Consider the following 20,844-nt stretch of genomic DNA (forward strand, 5'->3'; position numbering starts at 1 on the left):
AAAATAAATCAGTAAAATAAAGGTATTGTGTTCATTTAAAGCAATGACCCAGGTTCTTGAGCTGGGTCATTCTGCCCCAGAGAACATTTGGCCATACCTGTAGATATTTTGATTATCACAATGGGAAATATGGGTAGAGATCAGGAAGCTGCTTAACAACCTTTAATGCATAGATCATTCCCCACAACAAAGAATTATCTGGCTGAGCATATTAATGGTGCTGAAGTTGAGAAACCCTGATTTAGAAGAAGGTTGATCGTCTTGTCAGAATCAAGAGAAACTCGGTTTGAGCTGGTAGCTCAGTAACTGCACTTCTAAGAACTTCCCATCAAACCTCTTTGGTTCCTTCTCTTCTCGCCAGCTCTGACAAAGAGCTGCTTCAAAATAGTAACATGCAAAATCTATCTTAAACACGGGGAGTCAAGAAATTCAGAGTTAAGGTTTAAAAATGTGAGGCTGGCACTCTGCTGTTAAAAACAGACAAAGCCTGAAGGTGCCAGGGTGTGAGCGGGAGACACAGTGTCAAGCCAAGCTTTCAACTCCGACCCTGCTAACTTTTGGCTTTTGTGGGCTGAAGTCAGACTCTGTCTGCTCTCCTGGGGTGGTGGTTCTGTGGTTTCCTTCTGAGTTCTATAGAACCTAAAGAAACAAACATTGGCAATACAAAAAGCAGGCCTCAAGAGATGGAGGCATGAGCTATTTAAGGTTTAGTGCCTTAATTTTGAAACACTTCTTTGACAAAATCATTAAGATGTCATACTTTAGGTTCCAAATTCTTAGCATTAAAACACAGCTATTGTTTATATGACTGTCTGTTCAATAAGTCACTTACTTATTAACTTTGTGAGATTATAGTTGCAAAATTAAAATGGCACAGCCAGAAAACACAGTAATTAAAGAAAAAAAAAGTGGATTCCAGCCCCTCCTCTACTGTTTACATTTGAACAAGTTCCATAACTTCTCCGAGTCTCATCTCCTCCTTCTATAAAATGGGGGAAATAATCACTACCTTTATGGATGCACATTACATATAAAATACTAATCAGAATTCTGGAGCAAAAAGAATTTCAATAAATATTAATCTCTTTTCAAAAGGCAAAGTCTCTTTCTTTAGTTTTGAAGTCAAATTACACACATATGAAAAAGTAAGCTAAGAAATCAGAAGTCAAGAATGGTATGGCTTAAGATCCCAGGAGACTACAAAGAGATCACCCATGAATATTTAGCTCAGAGCTAAGAAGAGAGAGAGAGAGAGAGAGAGAGAGAGAGAGAGAGAGAGAACAAACCTACCTATTTATATATGTATAGCAAGACAACAAGCAGGACCAGACTATCACAGGTAGAAAAGTCACGGGCATATTCAGGGATCATCAAGTTGTCAGGTTTAGCTGGGCTCTAGCCGCTCCCAAGAATGAGAGCAGAAGTGAAGTTGCAAAAGTAGTTGTAATAATCAGGTATCAACACAATTATGGTGTATAGTAACCCCTACAAACTGAAGGGCACATTAACAAGCATTTACTTTCATGCTTGCAGGTCTGCAGTTCACTATGGTTCCGTTGATCTAGATTGGGTTTGGCCGGGTAGCTCGTCACCGCACACTACTTCAGGTGGCTTGGATCCACAGGGTGGATTGAGCCTGTGTCTTTCACTGAGTATTAATTCGGGGCTAAAGCTAAAGGAACAGGGTCTGTTCTTCTCATGGCCGATCCAGAGCAAAAGGGTCAAGTCAAACTATAAAAAATTTCACGTAAGTCCTTCTCACGTAAGTATTTTCTCATATTTCATTTCCAAAGCAAGTCACATGTGGTAAAGGTAGATTCTTGAGGAGCACAGCAAAATCACAAGCCAAAGTATGGACACATAGTCCTATCACAGACAATAGAAGAATTAGGACCAATAATAGAATCTACTGCACAGTCCCATGAGGGCAGGTCGGTGATGAGCTGTTAAAAAAATATCATTGCAATAGAACATTTTTGGAAGGAAGTGATGTGTTCAGAGCTAGAGCAATGTATGGAATAAATTGGAGACAAGATACCAGAGGCAGTTAGAAAACACTTCTGTGGCTGAGAGGAAGAGGAGTTGTATCTTGGGGTGGGGGGTGGTGGAGATGGGCGTTGTAAAAGGAGATAAAAGGTGACAAGAAGGATTGAGAACATAATATTTAAACAATTTATTGATTGGTCATTGTATGGGGTGGTAGCAGAAGAATAAGAAGTCTTGAAAGATAAATTTAGAATGTGAGGGTTTGGGTCTGGTAGTCTAGGAGAATAATAAAGTATTCATAATAGTAGCAAAAGTAACTTATTGAACTCGTAGGTTTTCCAGACACCAAGCTAAGAATTTTATAGAATTAAAAAATGTTCATAATAAAGATAGATACAATTTTTTTATCTCCATTTTTAAGATGAGATAGAAAACTAAGTAGATTACCCAAGATTACCCGGCTACAAAGTGGGAGAATGGTTGGCTCTGGAGTTCATACAATGTTGCCATTCATTTATTTTTCTACCCAGCTCTGGGATAGAAATGTTCATATTTCAAATCATACTTCATTATACATCAAACCATTTACTGGTGATCAATACAATCGTCTGACAGAATTCTTTGAAATGCTATTGATTTTTTAGATTGGAAAACTGTAAGACTGAATTGACTGATATCGTGGTCAACCAAAGCAGCCATGACTGACATAGGAGTCACATCTGCAAGTAGTTTATGGACAGTCTTTTATTTGATCACTCCAATTAAGTAGTCCAATTTCCCACATCTCTCTTGCCTGACCATATCCCAAGTACAAATATAAAGCAAGGGACACCAACAGAAATAAATCTCTCCTAACTTTAAAAATCCTTTCATGTTGGGCTGGGGATGTGCCTCAAGCGGTAGTGTGCTCGCCTGGCATGTGCGGGGCACTGGGTTTGATCCTCAGCACCACATAAAAATAAAATAAAAGATGTTGAGTCCACCAAAAAAACTAAAAAATAAATATTAAAATCTCTCTCTCTCTCTCTCTCTCTCTCTCTCTCTCTCTCTCTCTCTCTCTTTAAAAAAAATCCTTCTATGTATTCTCAATTGAGCAGGTGCCACATAATCTTAGGCTCTTTTCCTGTCCAATGAGAACACCAGTCTAACTTTCACCCCTCAATTATTTTCTCCAGGTTGTTACTATCTTCCCCATTTTCCAATTTTACAGTTTGGGGGATCAAAACTTTTCACACTGAAAAGGTCTCTATGTCCCAGGCTTTGCATCACAATGGTTTCAACTCCACCCATTTTGCCCCAATTTTTTAGCTAATCTTGGGATCCTGTGGATTTTCTGCATAGAATAATAGCATAGAAAAGTGAGGTAAAACCGTTTCTTAAGTATCCCCTTTAATTCCTCCACAAAGTACTTCTGTTCAATCATAAATTGGATCATTATTCATTTTTAGGATCTGGGGACAGTGTTCTGGTTTATGATGCTGCAGAAGAGTCCTGGGAGGGTTCTCTAGTCACAACACTGGAGAAGTTTTCCCCATATTGGGCTGAAAAAATATACATAAATGGCAGGTCTCCTGACCCTATACAAGGGAAGAAAAAAAGGCCTCTTTTCTTTCTCTTCTCAAAAATCAGTGAACTCTTTCCTGAACCTTCTTCGATAAAGATGCAGTCCCAGAGGCTGCCTTGAGGTGGCCAGCATAGACCACAGGTCAGTCTCAGCCAGGTGTTGACACCTGCCGGGTGGCCCAGCAGACACCTTATGCATCCCATGCCTCAAAGATTTTTAAAGCAGGTTTTCATTTTTATTTTGTTGATCTCTGTCAATTGAAGAGGTGCCATTTTTTACCATTTTTCATGTTCTTTTTAAAAGAGGGCTGGTATTGGGATGGAGGTAAACAGGAATTCACTTGCTGTTCATAGAGATGATCTCAGTTTGCTTTTAAGAAAGTCAATGCTCTGTTCAATTACAGTTTGAGGAAACTTCGGTTCAGGGTTTATCATAAATTCCTTGGAAAGAGAGTCCAATACAATATATGAAGCACGTGAAGGAGGAAAAAAAATGATGAGTTAAATTTGAAAACATAATAAATATTTATGTGTAGCCATAATTTTATTTATAAGGATTACTTATGTGATAATGCACTTAAGAAGCAATCCACTCTAGTGATGAGAATATAGGGAGTCAGAATTTTTTAGATAAGTCATTTAATTTCTTTGTTCCTCAGTCTCCTTCTATGTTAAGCACATGTAGCAATAATTTCCCTGTGAATTTCTTAAGGTTATTTAAATTTCAAAGTGCTTAGAAAATTGTACGGTGCGTTACTACATCATCTATTCATATCATTACTCTTTTCATAATATGAAAATTACAGAAACTGGTGTATCCCAGTGTAATATATTTCATATACAGTTATAAAACTACTGCATGCTGTTTTATTGTGAAAAGTTATTATAATGAACATGATTTGGTAGAAACAGAAGTGACCTTGAGTTAGAATACTTGAGCTTAATATTAGTATCTCCTATTTTTTAGCTGTTTCACTCTTTTTTTTTTTAATTTTTTTTTAATTTTTTTTAAAGAGAGATTGAGAGAGGGGAGAGAGAGAGAGAGAGAGAGAGAGAGAGAGAGAGAGAGAGAGAATTTTTAATATTTATTTTTTAGTTCTCAGCGGACACAACATCTTTGTTGGTATGTGGTGCTGAGGATCGAACCCGGGCCGCACGCATGCCAGGCAAGCGCGCTACCGCTTGAGCCACATCCCCAGCCCAGCTGTTTCACTCTTGAAAATACATCTATATCTCTGAAGTTTGGATTGCTCCTGTCAAAATGGGAGTAATGTATGCTCTGTCAACCTCATAGGAATGTTGTGAATGAGAAGTCCATAACAGGAAGACTTTGAAAAGGACAGAACCCCATGGGGTGCAAGATGCTTTCATTGTTGTCTTTATAGAAAGAACATGAATAACCTGTGAGTCTGGTGACAAAAGTTTTACTAAAAAGATAATCAGAAACACCAAATTCTGCCTGTAGTATTCCACTAAATTTTTTTATTCCACTAATTTTTTTCCTTACTTCATTTCATTTTGACTGACAGTAGAGAGGGAAATATTAAGTATCTCTTATAAAATATCATTATTTAAAAACATGGTAGCACATGCACATGTTTGCTAGTTCTTTCTCCTCATTCCTTTGCCTAGTTCCTGCTAATGCATATCCAGGTCCTTGCAAAATCCCTACTCTGTGTTACTTTAAACACAAAGGAGTTCCCATCTGGGCTCAGATATTATATGACATCTGCAGTCCGCCTTTTCCCAGCTGCTCTGCTTCTACTTAACACATCACACCCACTGAGAGCTGCTGCTTTTCTACTGAGCATCACAGGCCACAGTCGTGGGCAGTGGTAGTCTCTGATGAATATGAGTTTTTGCTGCTATTCACATGCTCAAGTGCTATTCACTTGAGCACTCAAAGTCATTGGACACTCCATTGTTAATTGAGGAGTTGGAACCATAGGACTCAGTCTGCCATTTTAGATGGTACACAAAGAGTAGAACCGGGAGAAAACCCAACTCTCTAGAGTTTTAATAACTTACATCTTTCTAATTGCTAGGATCACACCAAGACACAGCTAAATTAAAGGTACCACACTGGACTATGGATGATCTACCTCCAGAAAATCAAGAAGAGGTAGATCCATCCCATGGGCATTGGTTTCCACAGAGATCCCTGCCTTAACCAAAACCCCAACTCACCATAGAGGCCAGGATAGACTAAGGAAAATTTAAACTTCAAGTTCCCTGTTATGCCCAAGATTTCATTCCATCTCCTTAATTGCTTTAAAGCAAAGTCTTGTATTTTCCTCTCCATTTTACATGCTTTGGAAAGACAGAACTAAGTCTCCACCTGTTCTAATAAATAAAACATGACAGACAACCAAAAGTGTGAAAGCCAAAACAATGTGAAAAACTGCCTCAAAAGATTAGCAGGCCTATTTGGAGGGAAAATATGTGGGTTGCTAGTGGGAGTTTCTCACTATTCAGTTTTTTACATATGCATTTGCAAAAGGGAAAAAGTTAAGAGGAGGTGAAGTGTGGAGATCTGGCTTTATTTAAAACTTTTTAAAAGTCAGATTGCTATTAATCTATGGAAATATCACTTGCAAATATTAAAAATCCCCTCAAAAATAACCTCCAGGTAATTTTGTTGGAAAACATGATATGCAAAACCAAAATTGTCATGTATAAGGAAAAATGGGTGACAACTGTGGCTGGAGGGGGGCCAGGAAGAGAAGGATAAAGGTGTTTATCAAGAGAAAAATGAGGAATATTGCTTGGATTCTTGTTTCTCATGACTATAGCAAAAATACTGTGTTAGTCAGCTTTTCTTCATTGTGACCAAAATACCTTACAACAACAACTTAGAGGAGAAATTTATTTGGGGCCCATGGTTTCAGAGGTTCAGTCCATTGTTTAGGCCTGAGGTGAAACAGAACATCATGGCTGAAGGCTGTGATGGAGGAAAGCTACCCAACTCATGGCAGCCAGAAAGTAGGACAGAGAGACAGAGACAGAGAGGAGAAAGAGTCAAGGGTAGATATAATACAGTCCATGCCCCCATGACATTCCTCCAGCCATGCCCACATGTCTATAGTTACCATTAATCCATTCAAATGGATTAATCCATTGATGAAGTTACAGCTCTCACAATCAAATCACTTTATCTCTGAACATTCTTACATTGCCTAACAATGAACTTTTTTAAAGCTCCAAAGCATAACATGATCAGCTGGTTTGGAGAGTTTGAAGTGCATTATAGAACTTTGGAATCTTCCTCCCTGAGTGGCAGTCTTCGCAATTCATTTTTTATGAGATACTAAAATCATTGCTATATAACGCTGGGGATGTGGCTCAAGTGGTAGCGCGCTCGCCTGGCATGCGTGCAGCCCAGGTTCAATCCTCAGCACCACATACAAACAAAGATGTTGTGTCCGCCGAAAACTAACTAACTAAATAAATAAATATTAAAAAAAATTCTCTCTCTCTCTCTCTCTCTCTCTCTCTCTCTCTCTCTCTCATTCTTTCTTTAAAAAAAATAAAAAATAAAAAAATAAAATCATTGCTGACCTGAATACAATCTTGCTAGTATCTTTGATGATTGATGTTTCAAAACAGAAGTGGCATTGATTTATGATTTATTATGGTGCAGAAAAAAAAATTTATATGTTTTATATGTTGTAATTTTTACCAGATTCATCAGAGTGAAATTCACACAGTACAGAATTGGATACAAAATCACTGATTTCTTCAATCCACTCCATGAGTTTTAAGGCATAACATGGCATTCAAAGCTGTTTGTGGTTCACTCTTCAGGAATTATGGTCTTTTGATTTGTTGGTTTTCTGATATTTATCTGTAATTGAGATTAGTGGCCCATGTACTGCTAAAGATACCATCCCAGAGGAAAAGATTTCCCAAGAATGTTTGTTTAATTAAGAAAAAAAGTCCACTGTATAGTACAACCCACCATATTTAGCCAGAGCTAATGGCCATCTAAGATGATCTTTCTCTGTCTTGTCATTAAGAATTAAGAACCGACATGATTCTGCAATCTGCATTTGGGGTAAAATTGGGAGTTCATAACCCACTTCAATCTAATGTATGAAATATGATATGTCAAGAGCTTTGTAATGTTGTGAACAACCAATTAAAAAAAAAAGAATTTAAAGCATGATTCACTTTTTAAAAAAATTTTTATTTATTTATTTTTTAGTCATACATGACAGTAGAATGTATTTTGATATATAATACATACATGGAATGTACATACTTCAATCATGATTCACTTTTTTGCATAAAAAATAATTCCAGAAAAATTAAAATGTTTCTATGCTGAAATATCACATTGAACTCAATATACATAATGAACACAGAATTCAAAAATAAAATATTAAAAAATAATAAAAATTGTAACAAAAGAAAAAAAAGTCAATGATTTCTAAGGTACATGGTAGACAGAGTTAAGGCAGATCATATTCCAAAAATATAATAAATTGAACAAAGAAAAAGAAAGGATATATATATATATATATATATATATATATATATATATATATATATATATATCCCAACACATTAGAACTTAGATAAGATGCAACTTCATATCATGATTTGAAAGTGGAGAGCCAAATACCCAATGATTTATGTATATCTTCTAAAATCCACAAAAACCTATGGAAGACCAAAATATTATTTAAAAATCCAGGAAAAAAATTGATTTAGCCAAAGATGAAATCCCAATCTTAGAGAAAAGAATTCAAATGATCAAAGATAACATAGGAAAAAAAATGACAAAAGGTTAAAACCTAATAGGAGAGATAAAAGATAGTGAACATGGAAGATAAAGCACAATAATTAAACACACATATAACTTGTTTCATGAAAAAGAGAATTCAAGTGATTTAAAAAAAAAAACATTTATCAAAGAAGAAATTATTCCCAAATAAATATAAGTGTGTAAAAACTGCAAGCCATTGGCGGAAAGTTTGTCAATGCCACTGCTAGGAATTGATCCCACAAATACATCCCACAAAGTGTGCAAAAATATAGCATGAAGATGCTCATTGCAGCATTTATTTTTTGATAGACAAACAGTGGAGATAATTAAAATGTCCAACCCTTTGAGAACTGGTTAAATTTGGAGAAAGGTAGAAAGAGAGATAGGGGAGCAAAGAGTGTCTGACATATAGCAAAAAACAAATATTTAATAGAGTACAATAAATATTTATAGAGATTAAATCTTAAGTATGTCTAAAAATTTTAGGAAGACTATATAAGGACCCTTTGCATTTTGCGTCTAATTTCTTACCAAGTACACTTACTTTTTTTTTACAGTGAAAGTTTAGAGGTGACCAAATACCAACTTAGTTATCACATATGATGCCAACTCACTATTCAGGAACATTATTTTTAGGACCTGCTTTATAATTTATGAAAAATTAAGAGCTTTATGTTCTTTACAGACAGTGTTTAAAACACTAAAACACTTTCACTGTATTGACAGAAGGATACCACCAGGAACTTAGAGTTTATTTAAATTTAACTAAATGCCTGAAAGATCATGTGGGTGGAATTCATAAAGGGCGCCATATTGATAGCTTCTCAATTCCATGGGTGACTGATGATAGATGGTCCGAGGAAGTCATTTCAGGGTGATCAGGCAGGGGAGTTGTGTTGTATAAGTTTAACTTCACAATTGTCCCAACCCTAGACTACAGAAGTGGATTTTCATCTACTGACGCTTGTCTGTTATTGGTTGGGCAGCGGGAGGGAACCCTCTGGATCTTCATTGGTGAAGACTAAGGGAGCTAAAGGAGCCCCCTCCCTCCAAAAGAGCTGACAGTGCTAAAGCTCACAAACCTTCTGTCCAAAGTACTCCAAGAAAGAAATCCAAGAGATGGAGGAGGAATACTGCTGACTTACCTACAGCAAACTCACCTTAGAAAACATTGGAATTTAAAATGTCACAGTGATGAGCGGACAGATAAATAGGTTTATGGAACAGAGGAAAGAATTCAGGAATATATTCATGTTTTTACAAGAATTTGTACAAGATAAAAAATAGTATTTCATTGATCTCTGGTAATTTCTCAGATTATAACCTCTAATGGACATCACACACATCACTGCATCTTTGTTTCTATTTTTTTGTCCATAAATATTTGTAGGAATCAAGTGCCTCTGCCATTGGCTTAGATGGAAAACCAATGGAGAGATAGATGCTTTGGTTTAAATTTCATAAGACTATTAATCATGCCAGGAATTAAAGGATAACTGACATCCCACTGTAACTCTTTTAGCACCTTGAGTATCTGCACTTTCACCAACAGCATCTCGCCGATAAAACAAGCAACCAGTTTGGTAAATTCCAATTACCTCTAAGTCACCCTTGGAATCTCAGGGTCCACAGTGAACTGAACATCTCCTCCTAAAAGTGAGAATGAGTTCAAACTCTCATGTACTTTTGCTTTCCAGCTGCCCTCAGCCCTCTGGACTCTAGGCCTCAGTGCTCTAAATTGGATGAATTGGACCTTGGGCCTCCTTTCCCTACTGAGAAGAGAATGAGCATTTCCTTCCCCCATCTTATTTCATACCCTCTTAACAATGATGGAATCACATTTCTCATAAAAAAAGAAGGCGAGAAGACAAAATTGCACTGCCTCAGAGTAAGTCATAAGTCATAGCGGTAGTTTGGCAAGAAACCACATCAGTGAGAACCCCTGTTCTGGTTTTGCCTTAACCAGCAGGGCAGAGAAGAAATAGCCAGAGGGCTGCTAGCTGGCCCCTACTCAGCCAACCAGGGGCTTACTCATTTCTTCTTCCCTCTTTCTTCCTACCTTGCTATTGCTGGTTTTCTTTTTTGTTTCCTTCCTTCTGCATATGCTTATTGGCCATCTTCTACATGCTAGGCATGCTAAGAGGCACTGGGACCTCAACAGGAAACTATGACTTAAAGGGGCTTCCCATCTTGACTGCTCTACAAGACCAAACATTGTCCTAGTGCTGAAACCATCACTTACCTTCATGGACATCGCAGTGTGATCCCAGTGGTCTGCCACTACTCAGTTAACAGCAAAACTCCCTTTCAAGATCTGGTCTCTTTCAGATACAGCACCATTCACACAGCATTTACAATCCACAGCAAACAAGACAAAGAACTAAATGCTTCTCCACCAGGTGCGGAACTCTTTATAACTTTTGCTGAATTCTCTGCACCCCAGGATTCTAGCCTCACCTATTCCACTCCTCTACTGATACTCTCTCCAGAGTGGACCATCAATCATTTTTGTTAATGAATGATAAGAGGGAGCTAGTGAGCATACATATATTAAAGGAATTGAACTTAGAGACAATGCCATGTGGACCACATGGTCCCTCCCTAATCAGATCCACCGAACCTACCAGTCCTTTCAAAGGGAGTCAGGTTTCTTACCCTTCCCACTGGGTTTTCTTGATAGGGCCCTTGCCATTGGATAGTTAATATACTCTGGCTAGCCATGTGGCCTACACCAATTCTCTTGAAAATATGGGGAGCTCTACTCATTGGCCCTCAAAATGAAGTCTTCCTTCTTATATGATGGGCACTACCCAGGTCAACATCCAGTACACGCACTGTTTTTCCTAGTTTTGTCATTGGTCTTCACCTGTTTCTTATACACTGCCACCATTATTGTTATTATGGGTACCTGTTGTTATTATGGGTACCTGTTGGTCTCTGCCTTGATTCTCCTTAAAATTCTTTCTCAAAGATTGGTACTGTATAAGTATTTTTGTAGGTACCCTCAACAACGGTAGTGGCTAACAGCTGACCATTTACTCTGTAAGAGCTGTGCTAATGCCTCATTTGCATTATCTGTCTTCACAGAAACCCCTTATACATACCCCATAGGCACTGTAGGCAATCATCTTAGTTTGGATTCTCTGAAATAAGTACTTGATATAAGGATTTGGGTGCATGTATTTTGTAGGAGGTGGTCTGAGGAACTAGTTAAGAGTAATGACGTAGGAAGGTGGGTAAGCCACAAAGAAATGCATTAATAATAGGTGGAAAACCATTGCAAGCTAACAACTGGGGCACAGAGCTCTCTTTATGGTCAAGAGACATTGTAGAACGCACCTCAGAGTTATTCCACCAAGAAGCAAGGATTCTGGAATAATTTCTTTATACCAGTTCCTCTCCTTCATGGGTAGAGGATTACCCCCATAGGATTTAACTCTTCAGAGAACTTCCAGAGCACGAATCCAAGCAATCAGAAAACATGAGCAGGCAGAAAATCAACGAAAGCAGAGTTGTGTGCAGGAACTGTCTGCAGCTGACTTCAGAGTGGGATAAGGCAATATGAGCAGGTCATTGACAATGTCTGATGCAATAATATTGGCGAGAAATAAAAAAGGGACGAACACAAGGAGAAATAAGATCTGATTTCATCCTCACTAGTCTTACACACGTAGCTCTAGAGTTTAAAATCCATCCACTTAAACACTGTTAATGAGGACCTACTGTGTTGCACACAGTTTATCACACTGAGGGTATAGAAATGAGCAAAAGAATCAGTGACTTCATGACATTTATCATACAGAATAACAAAGGGCTAAACAAATGGTGCCATCCACCCTCCATCTACCTTTCTTGCTTGATAGCTCATTGGCTAGTTTGTAGATCGATTCCTGTACTTCAGACCTCAAATTTGCTTTGCCTAGACAACTCAGATTTGAGAAAAACTTCCAGCTAGTTCGTAACTGGCAAGTGGATCACACAGCAGCCTGTCAAGCTGCTTCTTGCTGTCATTTATAGATTTCCAGGTATTTCATTGCAGAAATTAAATATGGAGTGATTTGGTACACACTACGCATTTGTGTCTGCCACTTCTTTTTTAGGCTTTTTACTGAGCTCTCTGGTGCCTCTACTTTGCTTTTTCTCTAGAGTTGCCAGCATGTTCTTGTCAACCCTGAAAGTGCTAGACCAAGGCTTGTCAAATTGACTTCTGAGGGTGACACACCTTGATCCTGCCTTGTCATTCTTGGGTATTTTGATTCCTCTTCACACAGACTTAGCACTCAAAAGACCTCATGGAAGACACCCACTTCACCTCTTTCATATTTACCCCTGATCTAGACATAGAAGGGGAGAGACCAGATAGCCCTGGAGATGGACAATGGCCTCAGCTTTGCAGATCAGGACAGGCTTCTGTAGGAGAAATGGCTTTTATCCATGTAAACTCTTGGCTACTCTACTGGACCATTGCAGTAGCTTCCAGCTAATCTCCTTGCCTCCTCTCTGAGCTTCTTCCGAATAAATCTGAAGTCCTTTCTAGTCAAGGCCTACAAAGTCTTCTATGAATGGACTCCTCTACCTCTCTGATCTGACCTTTACTTCTGTTTCTCATTGTTCCAGCTATTCTCTAGCAAGACAAGCACATGGCTGCCTTGGGGGACTTCATACTTTCTAGTTCATTACTTTCTAGTACTGCAATGCTCTTCCCCAAACATCTGCATCACCCATTCTCTCTTTGCTTCATCTAAGGTCTCTGCTCAAGTATCATCTTATCTGAGAAGTCTTCCCTAATCTCCCTATAATAGAGGACACCTCCCCTCCCATTCCACACCCTGTAACCCCTAAACCCTCTTCTGTGTCCGGTCATAACAATATCATACCTTGGGGTTATTTCCCCTTTTTTATGTTTGTTTGTTTCTCCACTCTAGAACGTGTGTGCGAGGAACTTTGCCAGTACACCACCAGCACTCAGAACAGGGCTTGCCATGAAGTAGACTATCAATAATTTTTGTTAATGAATGATAAGAGGGATCTAGTGAGCATACGTATATTAAAGGAACTGAACTTAGAGATATTGCCATGTGAGTCTTAAATATTTACACAGGAAAATCCATTCTATCCATACAAATGCCACCCCATTGCTTTAATGTTATGCACTTTTAAAGCGATCTTAGAAAAGTCAGTTGTCCAAAGAAACTTAACGGAGAAAATGATCAATCTTACTTATTATTAGAGCGCTGCTGATTAAAACAAAAATTAGATACCATTGCTGACCACAATGGTCCAATTATTCTATTCACCAGTGTTGGAAAGTTCAGCACTGGAGTAGAGAGGGGACTGGGCACTGAATCACACCGCTCGCCAGAGCATAGACACATGCAGCTTTTCCAGTTGGTGAATATACATGAAAGGCCTTAGAACGTGTAGTTTTCAATATGTCTGAAGAACATTTATTGGTATATGAAGATGCTCACAATACTTTTTTTTAGAAGCAAAAGAAGAGAGTAAATACAGAATGCAGATCAATAGCCCATTTTTGTTTAAGAAACTATCCTGGATGATTAGATCCCAAAATGTTAACAATGCTGGTGTCTGGATAGCAGAATTGCAAGTCATTTTGATTTTCTTCCTCTTACTTGCCTGTGTTTTCCAAATACTTTGTAAGTCACCTGCATTAATTTTTCATTAATTATTATGTAAACATAGTATGAAAATATTTGAAATACTAATAATCAAAAAGAAATAAGAATTAATTAAAAGCCATCTCTTGGGGCTGGGGATGTGGCTCAAGTGGTAGCGCGCTCGCCTGGGATGCGTGCGGCCCGGGTTCGATCCTCAGCACCACATACCAACAAAGATGTTGTGTCTGCCGAGAACTAAAAAATAAATATTAAAAGCCATCTCTAGGGCTGGGGATTTAGCTCAGTTGGTAAAGTGCTTGCCTCAAATGTACAAGGCTGTGATTTTGATCCTCAGCACCACAAAAAAAAAAAAAAAAGAAAAAGAAAACTCTAATGGAAGTAAATACTAGTATTAATATAATAATAACTTTTAAATAAAAATAGTTTATTTTATTGATAGATACTTTGATAACAAAAACATATTTTTTGATGCTGGGACATCCCTCATTTCTACCTCCTTAGTAATATGGGGCCCACACTGTATGGGCAAACAATAACTGCTCTATCTCAGAGCCCCATGATTATAATTTGGGGTGGCAGGCCTGTGCATAAAATTTAAACCAGAATCATTCCAAAAGAAGCAAATGTCATTCTGGTTCCCTCGGGTGGGTATTGTCCCAAGTTAGCAAGCTTGTAAGGAAGTGTCTCCCTCATACCCACACTGAGGCTGACCCATTCAGGGAGGTTTCCATCAAGTCTTACCCTTCAGCACAGGCCCTTATCATCACTGTGAGCCTAGGATCTTCTGTATTTGCATTATGCCCTGTAGGCCGGTGCTTTGTAGCCCAGGAAGGTGACTCCAGCGCCATCTCATTCCCATTTAAAGTAGGAAAGTGAAAGTCCCACCTAGCTCCCTCCATGTTGAAAATAGCCACCTACAGAGAGAATTAGATCAGGCCCTGCAAGAAATTCTCCCAATCGATTTGTTGATAAGTAATATTAATTCATTCACAAATATTAATACATAGTTTTTAACTTTTTAATTTTTTGTTTTAGTTAGTTATACCTGACAGTAGAATGCATTTATGCACTTTGATATATCATACATAGATGGGATATAATTTCTCATTTTTCTGAGTATATAGGTTGTAGAATCATATTGGTCATGCAGTCACATATATACATACAGTAATAATGTCTGTTTTGTTCTACTGTCTTTCCTACCTCCACATCCCCTCCTCTCCCTTCCTTCACTTCCCTCTACCCAATCAAAGGTAACACTATTTTCTAGTGCTCCCCCCTTATTGTGAATTAGCATCCATATATTAGAGAAACCATTCAGCCTTTGGGTTTTTTTTGTTTTTTGGGTTTTTTTAAAATTTATTTATTTTGCATTAAGATTCTTTTTTATTTTTTTATTATTAGTTGTTCAAAACATTACAAAACTCTTGACATATCATATTTCATAGATTTGATACAAGCAGATTATGAACTCCCATTTTTACCCCGTATACATATTGCAGATTCACATCAGTTTTGGCATTGGATTATTTCACTTAGCATGAGTCTCCAACTCCATCCATTTACTGGCAAATGCCATAATTTCATTCTTCTTTAAAGCTGAGTAATATTCCATTGTGTGTGTGTGTGTGTGTGTGTATAAAACATTTTTAATCCATTCATCTGTTGAAGGACACCCAGTTGGTTCCATAGTTTAGCTATTGTGAATTGAGCTGCTATAAACATTGATGTGGCTGTGTCACTGTAATATGCTGATTTTTAAATCATTTGGGTATAAATCAAGTAGTGGAATAGTCAGGTTAAATGATGTTCCATTCCAACTTTTCTGTGGAATCTCCATACCACTTTCCATAATGGTTGCACCAATTTGCATTCCCACCAGTGATGTATGAGTGTCCCTTTTCCCCTAAATGTTCACCAACATTTATTGTTGCTTATATTCTTGATGATTGCCATTCTGATTAGAGTGAGATGAAATCTTAGAGGAGTTTTGATTTGCGTTTCTCTAATTGCTAGAGATGTTGAACATTTTTTCATATATTTGTTGATCAATTGTATTTCTTCTACAGTGAAGTGTCTGTTTGGTTTCTTTGCCCATTTATTGATTGGGTTATTTGAGTATGGGGGTTGTTAAGTTTTTTTGAGATCTTTATATATCCTAGAGATGAATGTTTTATCTGAGGTGCATGTGGTAAAGATTTTCTCCCAATCTGCAGGCTCTCCCTTCACATTATTTCTCATTCTTCAAATATACATTTTCAGTAGTTACACCAACATCATGGGAAAATATAATTCAATTGATTTTATTTGTGTGCAGGTGTGCAGTCATAGACTTATATATAATGTCTATTAGATGCTGGGTACTATCTAGGCATGAGGAACATTGCTGTGACTGTGTGTGTGTGTGTATGTGTAAGAGAGAGACAGAGAGATGGAGGATTTATTGGTGAGCATGATTAAGGAGGGGACAACACAGTGGATACCCTCATGAGCGCAGGATCTGCCACTTGTCCAGAAGATCATGACTGGGGACATGAGCTATTAGAAGTGAACCTCTTCTCAGCCACCGTGTCTTCAAATTCATCTTCGGTGAATGTGGTAATACTTCATTTCTTTGAGATGTGGATCTTCTGGTGGCCAAAGAACTTGAACTTTGCCCTGCATAGGGCCTCAATCACATGTTCCTTTTTCTGCAGCTTGGGTGCAGATGGACATGATGACTTGGCCATTGTGACCCCTAGCCACCATGCCCTAGGCCTCCCAAAGGCAACCCACACACCTGTCTGGGGCCTAGATTGGGGACAGCAGGAGATCAGAGACATGAACATCCACTGGAGCACACTGTCTCAAGATTCCTTAGGAGAACCGAAACAAGAAACAGGCTGCTGTTGGTAGCCATTGCACCCTGGGCTCCCACGAGCAAAGAAGTTCAGCTTAATCAACTTCAGAGACATGACTTTTTTTTTTTTAAATCACCACAATCATTGAGCTAACATCTTTCAATAGAAGATCATAATAAGCAAAATAAACAATTAAAAAATGTATATAGCCAGCTAATAATTAGTGCTAACCATATAACTAAAGCATATTTCAGAAACATCTTTTGTGGTTCAGTATGCAAAAATCTATAGAGAAATAACACAAGACTTGAGTAAATGGAAAACTCACTCTATTTTCGGACGCTGGGATAAACTGTATTTTTCAGGATGACCGAACAGTATTTTTCATCTCTTTCAATGAAGCTTTAAAACTCCTGCCTTTAAAAAGTAGAAATTTAGCTGAGTGCTGTGGCACATACTTTTAATTTCAGCTACTTGGAAAGCTGAAAAGCAAGAGGATTACAAGTTTGAGGTCTGCCTCAAAATAAATAACAAAAAGAGCTGATATGTAGCTCAGTGGTAGAACACCCCCGGGTTCAAGACCCAGTGCCACACACACACACAAAGTAAACTTTATTCCTTAGCCTTGAATCTGAGCGTGCTTATGACTATGGCAGAAATGACACCATGTGATTCCAGAGGCAAGTTCTCTAAAGGCAACGGTAGCTTCTGCTCCAGGGGTTTCTTAGAATGCTTGTTCTTGGAACCCCACCTCCAAGCTGTGAGGTCAGACAGCCTGTGAAGAGGCTCAGGCCAATTTTAGCTCAAGGCAAATTTTAAGGTGGCATTGTTTTCTCAGTGTTTCTCTCTTTTGCCTTCTCTCTCTCTCTCCTTTTTTCTCCCTCCCTCTCCCTCTGTTCTAGTTTAATTGCACATTTCCACATTTTCTACAGGAAAACTGTCTTCTACAAAATAAGTGGAAAATGTTAACTAGCGGCCATTCATCTATCATTTTTATCTATTGTTTTAGTTTGATTTTTCTCCCCCTTCCAACTTCCCCTCTACTTTGCCTTGTTGGCATCTTGCTCTGGTTTCCAAAATCACGCCTCACAGCCTTGAGCATCTATCTATTCTGTAGTTCTCTGGTGCCCAGCGGCAGTTCCTGCTCTTGGTTTTGGCCACCACGTTCTAAGCAACAGCTCCCCCGAGGATCGGTTTTCAGTGTTCTGAGAGACTCCTAAAGACCCCAATCAAACTGCTGCTTCAGTCTTTACCGAAATTTTTACAAATCTACATTCAGTTTCAAGTACTTGCAGTTGTTTCTGATTCTGCACTAGCACCTAATGGGTGAAGTCAGCTGGTTAAACTCTCAGAACCCTTATCACAATGTGTAATTATCTGTTGATTTGTATATGTTTATTTGTGGGGTGGTTTGTTTCTGTCTGGGTCATACCCTGTGTCCCCAGCACTGAGGGGAGAGCTTGGCATATAAAGAGGAGATTAATAAATATTTGCCAAACCAGTGAGAGAATTTAGCACTTTCAACTGCGTGGGGACCGTCAACTGATCATGGAGATAATTAGATTCACACCTCCGGTTACCTCTTACATTTTTAAACAATAACAAAATTGCAAAGTGTCTAAAAGGAATGCAAATATAGTTCCGGTTTCTACTGAGTACAAGGTGTTTAGAAGTGCTGCTTCCATTCCGGTAAGAGACAAGAAGATCCTGGAGAGCCAGCAAAACAACCCTATAGATTAATTCTGCTCTCATCAAATCGGATCTGATCTAACCTACTCCATCAGGAATCTTCCCTTAGGCTAACTGGAAAAGGACCATGAATAGAGCAACCTGGGTATCTATCTCTGGTTACACTGCAGTTAAATAAAAAGATTTTTCTAGGCCAACTGATTCTGGGTGGAAACCAGTTGGCAAGTTCTCTGATCAAAAGGAAACGCCTCTACAATCCAACGTGAGATTTGAAGGAAAGAAAGAATTCGTCTACTTCCTAAAGTTTGATTTTTCTTTTTTGATTGCATGTGACTATTATAAAGGAACTGAAGGACCAGAGACTATGCAGATAGATCTAACCAGGACAGTATTTCCCAAGCATCAGAGGCTCAGGCAGGCAATGTAGCCTGGTGACTAAGGCCTGGACTCTAAACTGCACAGACCTGGATGCAAATATTGCCTTTTCCATTAATAAGCTGAAAAATTTTGAGCAAGTCATTTAGCCTCTCTGGGCTTCCGTTTCTTTATTTCTAAAAGGAAAATCCTAGTTACACCTACCCACAGCTTGTCATGGGGTTTATCTTTCCAATTGAAAGGAAATCACCTATGTAAACGGTTTAGCATGGAATATAGAACCTATCCTATGTGTGCTTCACAAGTGGCAACCATTATTTTTACTGTTTCATGAATGTGTTCTTTTCTCATCCCTTCATTAAAGGATGGTGATATCGGGGGCCCTCAATTCTAACCCTGAAAAGGGGTCGTTGGTCTTATTGGTATGTTTAGTCCAAAGTACTTCTGTTGGGGTGAGAGTTCTAAAAATGTGAGGTATCATCAAGAAAGAAGATGGCGGGCTGGGGATGTGGCTCAAGTGGTAGCACGCTTGCCTGGCATGCGCGGGGCACTGGGTTCAATCCTCAACACCACATAAAAATAAAAAAATAAAGATATTGTGTCCACATTAAAAAAAAAACTAAAAAAGAAATATTAAAAAAGAAAAAAGATGGCAATTCCAGACAGTATTTTCTAGTTTATGGGATGTTTTCTGTGGCCCACATCCTTCTGAAGTCAAGCCCACTCCCCCCATTCCATGTGACCCTAATAGAGATGTTCTCTTCCCTGGGGTGACCACCCAACCTACTTCAGTCACCTGGACACAGTGATCATTCTGGAGGCCAGCATGCATCCCAAATACTGACACTATGAGACCTTTTCTGGAATTGATAAGGATGTGCACCAAAGATTTTATTTTTAGGTATTGCATGCTGTAAAGCCAACTTAAGTTTGGAATAGCTTTTCTAAGTTAATACATAAGGGAAACAGAGGTAGGGGTCAGTGGGGGGGGGGATGGAGAGGGAGAGAGCAAACAAACCAACTACGTTGTCTGAGTAGCCACCCTTACATACATTTGCAGAGAGAGAGAGAGAATTTTTTTAATATTTATTTTTTTAGTTTTCGGCAGACACAACATCTTTGTATGTGGTGCTGAGGATCGAACCCAGGCCAACACGCATGCCAGACGTGCGCGCTACCACTTGAGCCACATCCCCAGCCCCATTTGCACCATCTTTAACATTTCATTATGTGAGTTAACAAACTAATTTTTAGAAAATTCAGGTAGAGGCTATATTGAGTCAATGTATATCACTTCCACCCAAAACGATTATCATTTATACAAATATACTGTCTTGTATTTGGGGATTCCTCTAGTTGCAGACCCCGAGACAATCTCCCATTGAAAGGGAAGGGAAGCTGGGGTATTTATATAGTAGGTCCCTTCAGTCAGTGGTTAGAGACTAATCTGGGTGTGTTGATTCTCTGGCATTCCAGTCTGTTTTGGGAACAGATACCAGGAGCTGGCTGCCTAAGTAAGCCCTTGAGCAAGAAATGCAAATGCTGAGAGTAGAGTTGGGCCTGTGGGCATTACCATGGTAAGGCTCCAGGGAATATTTGGGGGTGGGAGTACTTACTACATCCCCAAACACTGCCATTTACTGCAATACAGTGTTCAGAAAAGATCCAGAAGAAGACCAGTAATAATATTCACTTCCGTTGATGTACGTCCTTGGGGGTTAGAAGAGGTTTTGTCACATCTCAATCCCTTAATACATTTCTGCTAAGTCACTTATAGGAATCACTATGCCTATTTTACAAAAAAGAAAACCAGACTTAGAGAGGTTGTAAGCAGCAGAAACACACACAGCTATTGGGTAACACAGCCTCAAGCCTGAGTTTTCTAATTCCAACTGTGCAGGATTGGATTACAGTTGGTTTCAGAGCAACTCTGGAAAAATATGCCTTTTATAAACTTTTTTTTCTCCACTGACACTTCCTAACC

At 38.6% G+C, this 20,844-nt stretch overlaps 1 pseudogene; it reads right to left on the bottom strand.

The window, feature by feature from the left end:
- Nucleotides 1-16,795: 16,795 nt before the first annotated feature.
- Nucleotides 16,796-16,904, bottom strand: LOC120892096 (small nucleolar RNA SNORA70; annotated as a pseudogene).
- Between the last annotated feature and the right edge of the window lie 3,940 nt (nucleotides 16,905-20,844).

Source organism: Ictidomys tridecemlineatus, chromosome 2 (assembly GCF_052094955.1).
Source record: "Ictidomys tridecemlineatus isolate mIctTri1 chromosome 2, mIctTri1.hap1, whole genome shotgun sequence".
In the NCBI taxonomy this organism is placed as follows: domain Eukaryota; kingdom Metazoa; phylum Chordata; class Mammalia; order Rodentia; family Sciuridae; genus Ictidomys; species Ictidomys tridecemlineatus.